Here is a 9,361-nt window from a genome sequence, read left to right on the forward strand (position 1 = left end):
ATAATGCATTTTATATAAAAGGGGCTGATGGCTCAACCTGGAAACACTGTGTTCTACAAAACTTTTAACAGGGGAAAGGGGGGGGGGGGCTTTAAACTAAATATTTTATCTTAGCAAACTTCCCCATCTTTTTTATGGTAACTACTACAGGTAGCTCATCTACTAGTATTTTGCACAGTTTCACATGAATTTAATTTGCTCCTGACTGCAATTACAATTAGCATGTGCACAGTCTTGTCCCCTCATAATTATTTAAAATAATATGTGGTATACTAACTACTCTCAGTCTGTACAACTGATTAGCCTGTTATCAATGAAAAACAAGACTGCTTTCTTGGTCTGCACTCCATATGAAAATGAACTATTAAGGGGGAACAACCATCTTACTGAAGTCATTTACCATTGTTAAAGTAACTGCCTCAGTTAGATGAATTCAGTGAAATGACGTTTCTTTTTTTTCTTTTCTTTTCTTTTTTTCAAAATTTGTTTTTATGATTAGAAAAAACTGCACATTATCAAAGAATATATGAAAACAAATACAACCCACCAGGTACTCAGTACTTCTATACAGATGGATTTGTTTTTAGTTAAAAATGAATGTTTCATTAAAAGCTATGATCTTCTAGGTGTGCCATTAAACTATTGGTTACACCTCACTGTTGACTAAAGAGGTTTAAAATTCTTGAGAAGAAAATCATATTTAATGTGCATATTCATTACTGAATGATGAATGTTTGCTGTTCAATAATAAAATTATGTCTGAAGAAAAAATTAAAAAATTCTAGTTAATTGTTATCACTGTTAAGCTCATCATGCTTGTTATTTCCAAATAAAGGAAGTACATGGCATTGTATCATTACACTATTAGCATAGAGTGCAGTAGTGAAACAGAAAGTAATATAAATACAAACAGCAGAGGGGCAAACTTACATGTTTTATCAATTTTTATTTATTTTTTAGAGAATGTGGCATGTAGCCCCTTAACTTCACATAATTACCATACATGTAACAGTGCAATTTTAGTTTTACAGCAAGCCCATTATGGCACCAACAAAAAAGATTTGTACTAAATGATACAAATAACACTGTGTGTCTATAATTACAATAATGATTGCAATCAATAAATGCAATTTTTCCACAAATTTAATGTTCTGGAGTACTAGTAATCAGCATGTACACTACATGTTTCACAGATTATTGCTGTTTTTGTCTAACTTGTGGGTATCATAGCACTTAAAACCTTTACCTGTAAATTAACTACTGCCAATCCTCTTAATTAAAATAAACTATTTGCTCGTGGATGTTAAATCTAACATCTCTGCTCCTAATACATGGAATTTATGGTAGTAGTTGAACATCTTTAATAGACTTGAAACATTATTTCCAAACTATTCATATTTCAGTGAAAACTTAACACTGTAACAAACATTGTAATTGTGATCTTGTTAGCTATACAAGTTGAAATGCAGCTATATAAATGTAGATAAAGTATATCTCAGGCAAACTACAAGAGACTACTTCAGTAAATACAAAAATGCAAACAGCTCTCAATGTCTATCATTAAGCATGTATGGAAGCATAGACAACAGGCCAATTTCAAAATGTCATTTTGTCAATAATTTCCACAAGAGCAGGTAAGCAAGGGGATATCTTTCTCCACATATAAATGAGGATATGTTAATAAAATATTTTACAGTATTATATAACTCAAAAGCTAGGTACTGAAGGCTATGAAATAGAACTTCACGTTTCTGTCTGCTGACCTGCAAGCTATCATCCTGCAGGGACAGCATAAATACAACTATGCACTAACATGCTTATTTCTAATTTTAAGCAAAAGATAGCACAAACAGCATGAAAAGTTTTTTTGCTACTGACTACTCATGTTTTTATGGCTATTTCCTTTCAGGTCTCAAGTAGCTCATTTCAAAATAAATTGTAAAGTATTTCTGATACTTCAATTCATAGTGGAATCATCTGAAATACAAAACTGCTCGTCACCTAAGGCCATTTAACATCAACAAACTCAACAAGGATAAAATATCAGTCAAAGCAAGCAGTTCTCAATCTTGTGTTGAAGATTTACCTCCAATTAGACAAAAAGTAGTTGCTCCATTAGGCAAGTCAGCATAATGTTAGATGACAACAGCCACTTGCTTCACTGATTCCCAAATCCACCTCAGGCATATATCCCAAAATTTTATGTTAGTCCCTTTCCAGAAGCAAACCATTATTAATGAGCATAACATTATTATGATCAAACCCCTCATTTAAGCCACCACAGTTCTCAGGTGAGTTAGGAGTGGGTTTTTATTTTTGCACAAAAATGTTTCACATTTACATTTCAAACAACATTCAACAAGCATATGAAACATTTTATCAATCAAGCTGTAATTGCATCTAGCAGTCCAGTGTTGATGTAATGTGCCACAGTGCTGTAGGACTCCAGTGTAATCATGATCATCATTTCTATTGGATTTTCAGCTCATAACAACTTGCTAGTGTTGGTCTATTTTCTACTTATTTCTCCATTGATTTATTGTGTTTTCAGTAGTGTATACAATTTTTTATTTTATTTCTAAAGATATAATTATATGCCTCATTCCAACTTTCACTGATTTACTAAGAGGCTTTCTTCCTATAGATAAATCTGTATGAGCAATACAGTTTTGTATTTCAGTAGATACTAGTGATACCACTGTATGCCTGATTACAACATTCAATGCTTTACTAAGAAGATGTCTTTAACCAGAGAAACAGGAATGAGAAAGGAAAGGCTGTAGCCATACATATTTTCTTGTGTACTGTTTAATAAAAACCAACTTGTGCCAATAGGAAACAGCCCACTTAAAGTATAACAGCATATATGGTGCACTCAACATTTGCCAGCTGTGCTCTACCTGTAAAGTGTGTGTGTGTGTGTGTGTGTGTGTGTGTGTGTGTGTGTGTGTGTGTGTGTGTGTGTGTGTGTTTTATTGATGGGAGAAACCCTACAACTGTGTGCATGCATCACAGGTGCATTTCTTCTCCAGAAAACTGTGTTCTGTACACAAGAACACACAACTTGAAACTTTAGCAACATAAAAAAATGTTTTAAAATCTGTTGCCACATACTTAGCAGGATTACATCACATCTAGTAACATTAGAACTGCACTGCTCTATTAGTAAGGATGTCAAAGCTGAATAAAAACTGACACTTCAAAAGGATTTATTTATTCATTCATATGAAAACTTTAGGAACTGTAGGCCAATGTGCCAGATTAGGTTATGATACAATTTACTCTGGATAAGTTAAATATCTTTTCATCTACAACACAGGGCAGGCACAAACTTTTTCAACAACATTGTATTAGAATACACACCACTTTTAAACACACAAGTACATAACAGAAAAAGCTGTTCCTCAAAATGGTGAAATTTGTTACAGTCCACAGTTAGATAACAGTATTAAAAACTCAATTATTAACATATTAACTGCACTCTCAGACAAAGAGAAGCATCATGTTATACAGATGAATATAAGAAAATATAATTTTTATTTTTAACAGTAAGGTCAAGAATATTTTGAAAAACAAAGTTGAAATGGTAGTTTGAATTGTTTTAACCACATAAAAATGTGCTAGCTTTTTCCTGTTCAGTCTACTGAAACTTGTCAAAACTTTATTAAAAAAAAAACATAAGCAAAAGCACCTCTTGCAAGCTTTAATGACACTTTTTGCTGCCTTATACTGGATTTCAGAATCCACAGCAAAGAACTACAGTTGAAACATTTTTTTGACTAATTTAAACACTATAACAATTGCAAAAGGCCCAAAATTATTTTAAGTTATTTCATATTTCAAATGGATGCAGCCTGATCTCTGTGAGAAAATTAAATTTATGGAATGTTCAAAGAGATGAACAACTGTCACTACCTAGTAAAGCTGGAACATAATATGTGCACTGTTCACTTGAAGATAACTGTTGGACCCAGAACACACAATCTTCTGAGCAATCATCCCACTGGTGAGTCAAATTCGTTAGTATGAATGCAGCAATGCAAATGAAGTTTATTATCAGGTGGTGATAGCTGTAATATTTAACGATGCGCAGACAGCTTGGACATTAGCGCCTGGGGAGGGTTAGTCCTGGAATTTGAAAGGAAGCATCCATGGCCTTTGAATGAGCAACTGCCTGCAATGACTGAGGAAAATTACAAAAGTTCATTAGCATCTAATTCTAGATGGATATCCTACATAATATTAGCTCTTGTATTACATATCTATCTTGAATAACAATCACAGTAAATCAACTTACAACTTTATCCCAGTATGAAATATAACTACCACAAAAAACTTAAAAGTTTTTATGATAAAGACCTTCCCCTTCAAATCTCTTTCTGGAACACTAACTTTAACTGTATGTTAAACAAGAAAACTGTATACAGTAAAATTTTATGCTGCATATGACTGCCACAGAAAAGCTGAATAAATTATTCACAGCGACTCTGAATTGCTGGAAATGTCTCTTGCACAAGAAAAGTTTTAACAAATACAGGCTGCTGTTTTACTAATAACAAATTCATAGTTTCAACATCATGTCGGTACTGACAATTCTCTTACTATATATTTGTATAAATTGTTCTTATGTATGCCCATATGGTTACAGGAAGGAAACTTTAGCTAGAATTTTACAAAAATCCGTAAAAATGCAAAATGAATGTGTCATTTCATTGGACACTTGCAGTCTCATGCATTTCCATTTATTCAAATAACAGCAACTCGGCAAAATACAGCAACCTGGTCAGTCATATGCAACTACACAGTGCCAGCACTTTTCTTGGCATCTGTGTACTACTGAACAGCTGTTTTTGTTTACTTGGGAAGTTCACACATTGTGTGCAAAACTGTCTTTTGAAGCATCAGTTTTTGCAATGCAATTTAATATTATTTACTTTTTGCTACAATGGTTTAGCTAAGAGCTTATAGCAAGCAGTAAGTCTACAGTACCTGTAGACAATAACCTATGTCAGTGCGTCTCCCCATAACACTCATGCAGCTGTTTCTTTTATTTTTTTAGCTTGTAATATATTTTCTTGGTCTGATTTGCCCCACTTGCGCTTATCTCTCACATATTTACATAAAAAAAAATCTTCCCCCCGTTCCAAGGTTGTGTGCCGTAAGTTCTTGACCTCTGCGTTCTCCCTCGCTATGATATGATTTAGCTATGCGATATTTTCATTCATGAATTGTGTCATTCTGAAGAACTATTCATTTCCAGTAATTTTTAAGAAACTATATTTTGAAGCAGAATTATTGTAAAAGCTAGCCTGATTGCATGCACAGGGAAACAGCATCTGCAGCAAACTTTTTCGTTTTATGTACCAAATAGGAAATAGTAGAAGCTTGCCTAGCCTTCCGTATAAGCGCTACTTTTAATATAAATGTACGTGACACTGTTTATAATTAAATGTAAGAATGATCCTAGAAACTTACTTACACCATACGCACTTTAAGCTACCTATGTACTGTTCCCAAGACATTGCATGCTATTTGCAGAAAAATACCAACATTCAAATTTGCTATCGTTTGGTATTTGTTACTTATGCGTCAAAGGCATGCGAATTTCTACAGTCATCTTTTTTCTACAGAGACATCTAGTGGCAGAAGCGGGAGGCACTCCAGTACTATAGATTTGCCTTCGAATGTGATCAGCTGATTGCTATTTTGTGCTATAGTTATAAATTTTTATTTCATAACGTTCAATACAGGAAGCATTTAACGCCCTAACATATACAGTGATGGAACCAGAGTTATGCAACCAAAAGCATTTAAACGACAGTTTTTTTTAAATGTAGGTACTGGATTAAGGAAAAATTTTATTCCTTCTCTACAGACAATCTCTTAGGCACTAAACTTCTCAGACCAATATTTATTTGTTGTTTCGAGTGCGCGTTTACTACCCTAATCTGTGAGCTTAGTATAACACATGAAATCTTCAGTGACGTTCGGAAATGAAATTTAAAATATATTACAGCATCTCGTTGCTCCACAGCGTCATTGAAGCCACGTGTGTTCACAGTGTCACAGGGGTGAGTTTCGTCACACGATGGAAGGGAACAACCTACATTAACCCACTTTCAAAACTCACTAAGTTATAACCAAACGCATAAACAGAACAGTGTTTTCCTGTGTTGCTAACATGAATGATATGCTCACGAAAACGTCCATGTGCCGGTTGCCATTCCATGCTCTAACGGGGCCATTAAATTTCAAATGTCAGTAATTGCACCAGCGATAGAAAAAGTGGAACCGTAAAAGTGTAAATACGTTAGTCAAAATAATGATTTTTTTCACTCACCATGATCATTTTATGCCATAATCTATCGACTACTTCATTCCCATCATAGCTGAGAACAGGCTTCTTCACGAGTACGAAACACTCTTTTTTTTAAAACTGTATCCCCACTCTTCAGTCGTGTCACGAACGTCCTTCGTCTTTCACTACAACGACAATTCTTCTAAAAATTCTCGCAGGCAGTAGTGTGGCGCAGCAGTAGTTTAACTCGCTGCTGCAATGTTTGTTGTGGAGAGGACCACTGACTACGTAGTCAAATCAGTATCTTGATATATAAAATTCATCGTACATGTGCCTAACTTTTCTTTTACGCCAAGTGACTCTAAACTGTCCAGCAATTTATTAACAATGTTCTTAATGCATGACTTTCATTTTACTACACACTCTTAAACAGCTGCGTTGCTCCACAGTGCACTTCCAACCCGCGTAGTGTATTTATGGTAACATCAATCAACCACGCAATGGACCAATCCCATTCTACCAAGCGCTCTGTAGTCACCCATAATAGGAAATGTTGATAATAGTAGAGACGGTGAGGTGCTCTCAATCGTCTTTTACGAAAAAGTGGGCAAATTTACAGTAGGGAGCATTGATATTACTGAACAACATTAGATGAAGAGCGACAGGGAATTCTCGTTATTAGCCTAACATTCCAACAACTTTCTCTGTGAGCAATCGTAAATCATTTACTCATTGAAGTTATGTACAGGTGAAAAGTATTCACAATCAATAAAATTGCAACCTCACAGAAAACAAATACAAATCTGTGTTAAAATTAACGTAAACACCGAGAACAGTACGGTATTTGTGAATAAAGTACAGTAGGACCACTGCTGTAATACGCTGGAGAATTTTTGTCAACAATATTACAGTATCATGCGACTGAATCGTGCCTGACATTCGTTTACTTAATACGTAAAACCTGTTTTAAGGTCAACATACGTAATACTCACGTCGTTATAACTGATCGAATGTTTCATTTTATGCAAATCTGTTATAAAATCTAAGACATTCATTATTCTGATTGACAATATGTTTCCTGAGACTAGTATGACCTGCCCCCCCCCCCTCCCCCTAGTTCAGATCCTGGGTACGCCCTTGGTATGCAATACAGCGAATTCGCATGGAAAGTAATGAAATGTAGCTGGACTGTCTGAACGCGATTATGGTTAGAATGCCCAACGAATCTTAAACTTTACATTAAATGGAAAAGTTTTTTTTAATGGAAACATCACATGAATTAGTGCTAAAGCTTGCTCTTTATAAACGTACTGTACTTCAACGTTACGTTAGCTATTACATATAGTATATGTACACGTTTGCGTGTACAAACATGAAATTAGGTTTGTCTGCATGGTAGTGAAAGCTGCTGAAGCACACAGTGGCTGAAGTGTTGCGTTCAGATCATAAAACGAGGTACTAGCAAAAGCAAACAATGCTGATGTGCAAATTAAATTATTTGAATGCAGTCAGCAACGAAAATTTAGGAAAGATATTTTCAAAACTACAAAAGTCATACGAATTAAAATCAACTGTGACACTGATACTCTCATCGAACAATAACAATAAAAATAGTGCAACTATTCCTCCTTGATTCTGTCAATGCCTGCATAATTCTGTATAATCCTCAGGTATTAAAGATACGAAACACTTAAAATACGGTATGTTGTATTTTCATTTGTGGGAGTCCTCTCCACTGCAGATTATGCTCAGCTGTTTATTCCAACACAATGAGAGTTAGTTGTTATGAAAGCAACTTTCAATTACCTAATTACATGTGAAAATAATTCAATCCCAAGTTCGTTACAAACAGGAAAGTAACTTGTTATTTGTTTCTTTAGGTATTCCTTCATTAATTCCACGACGATGTGTTCTCACCCTTAGTAACAACCCCCCTCCCCTCCCACTCTCTCTCTCTCTCTCTCTCACACACACACACACACATTCACACACTCAATCGTTTCCCAGTAGACATTACCTTTCTTACCTATTCGCAAAAGAAAATAGTTCTCACCAAAATTCACTAATTCCACATCATTTTCAGCTAAAAAGAACACTATTCCTTTTGTGACATTAACGGGCCACCAAGAGAAATAACTGCAGAAAATGAACAAAATAAAATATAGTGTTTTTTTTATACAGATACGTAGGTACTAGTTCACGTGTGTTCAAAACATTGACGTTTAAGACAATGCTACCACCAATCACGTATACCATTTCAGCTGAAGTTGAACTTGCAAAAGAATAAGTTAAATAAATGAAAATCTGGGTGAATGATTTCTCTGGTAGAGACTTGTACAAGCTTTCGGGATTCAGGGCTTTGGTCTATGAAGCAAAAAGTCTGATGCTCGGTTTGACGTTTAAGAACTATAGGAAATTGACTGAGCAGTGTAGCAAAATGAAAAGACAGAAACAAAAAATAATTGTGTGTAATGATTGGCTTCAGTTTCACACACGCGACTGTTCACACGATAAACGAGTCTTTTACTTTCCCAGCGTTTCTGTGTTTTTATCCAGACTTCAACGCAGTTAGTATAACACTGTTTACTTCTCACATTAATTATTAAACGCACTGGTGATACTCGACAGTGCTTAGATCCAGGAAAGCTAAGGTTCTCAATGTACTTCACTATTTGTCATATGTATCTTGTTTCGCCAACAGGAAGGAGGAAAGGTTAAAGTTTAGCGTCTCGTCGACTTCGAGGTCATTAGGGCGGGGCACCAGCTCAGCTGGACATCAAATTCGGCCGTGGCCTTGTTGGACCAACCATACTCACGAAACGCAGTGCTTGTAGGCGAAGGTGGCTAACTCACATGGTTGTGATGAGGATTCCCTACGTCGTGGAAACTGATGTCTCTCTGTACACCAGCGACTAATGTATCTGCGTGTATACTCTGTACACAACCGTAATGTGAATGTCGGGCTGTTTTTTAATTGTACCATGCTCCGACAGTTCTTCCTGTCAGATTGAAATATACGACTGGATAGAAGTGTTAACTTGCCTCTACGAATAATTTAATCAG

At 35.4% G+C, this 9,361-nt stretch overlaps 1 long non-coding RNA gene across 1 annotated transcript; it reads right to left on the reverse strand.

Annotated features, from left to right (window-relative positions):
* Positions 1-3,198: 3,198 nt before the first annotated feature.
* Positions 3,199-7,144, reverse strand: LOC126183484 (uncharacterized). Its single transcript, XR_007536759.1, has 2 exons — positions 6,341-7,144; positions 3,199-4,183 (listed from the first exon to the last, which is right to left on the reverse strand). It is a non-coding gene; the product is annotated as an uncharacterized LOC126183484 (long non-coding RNA).
* Positions 7,145-9,361: the final 2,217 nt, after the last annotated feature.

This window comes from Schistocerca cancellata, chromosome 4, assembly GCF_023864275.1.
Source record: "Schistocerca cancellata isolate TAMUIC-IGC-003103 chromosome 4, iqSchCanc2.1, whole genome shotgun sequence".
Taxonomy (NCBI): Eukaryota; Metazoa; Arthropoda; class Insecta; order Orthoptera; family Acrididae; genus Schistocerca; species Schistocerca cancellata.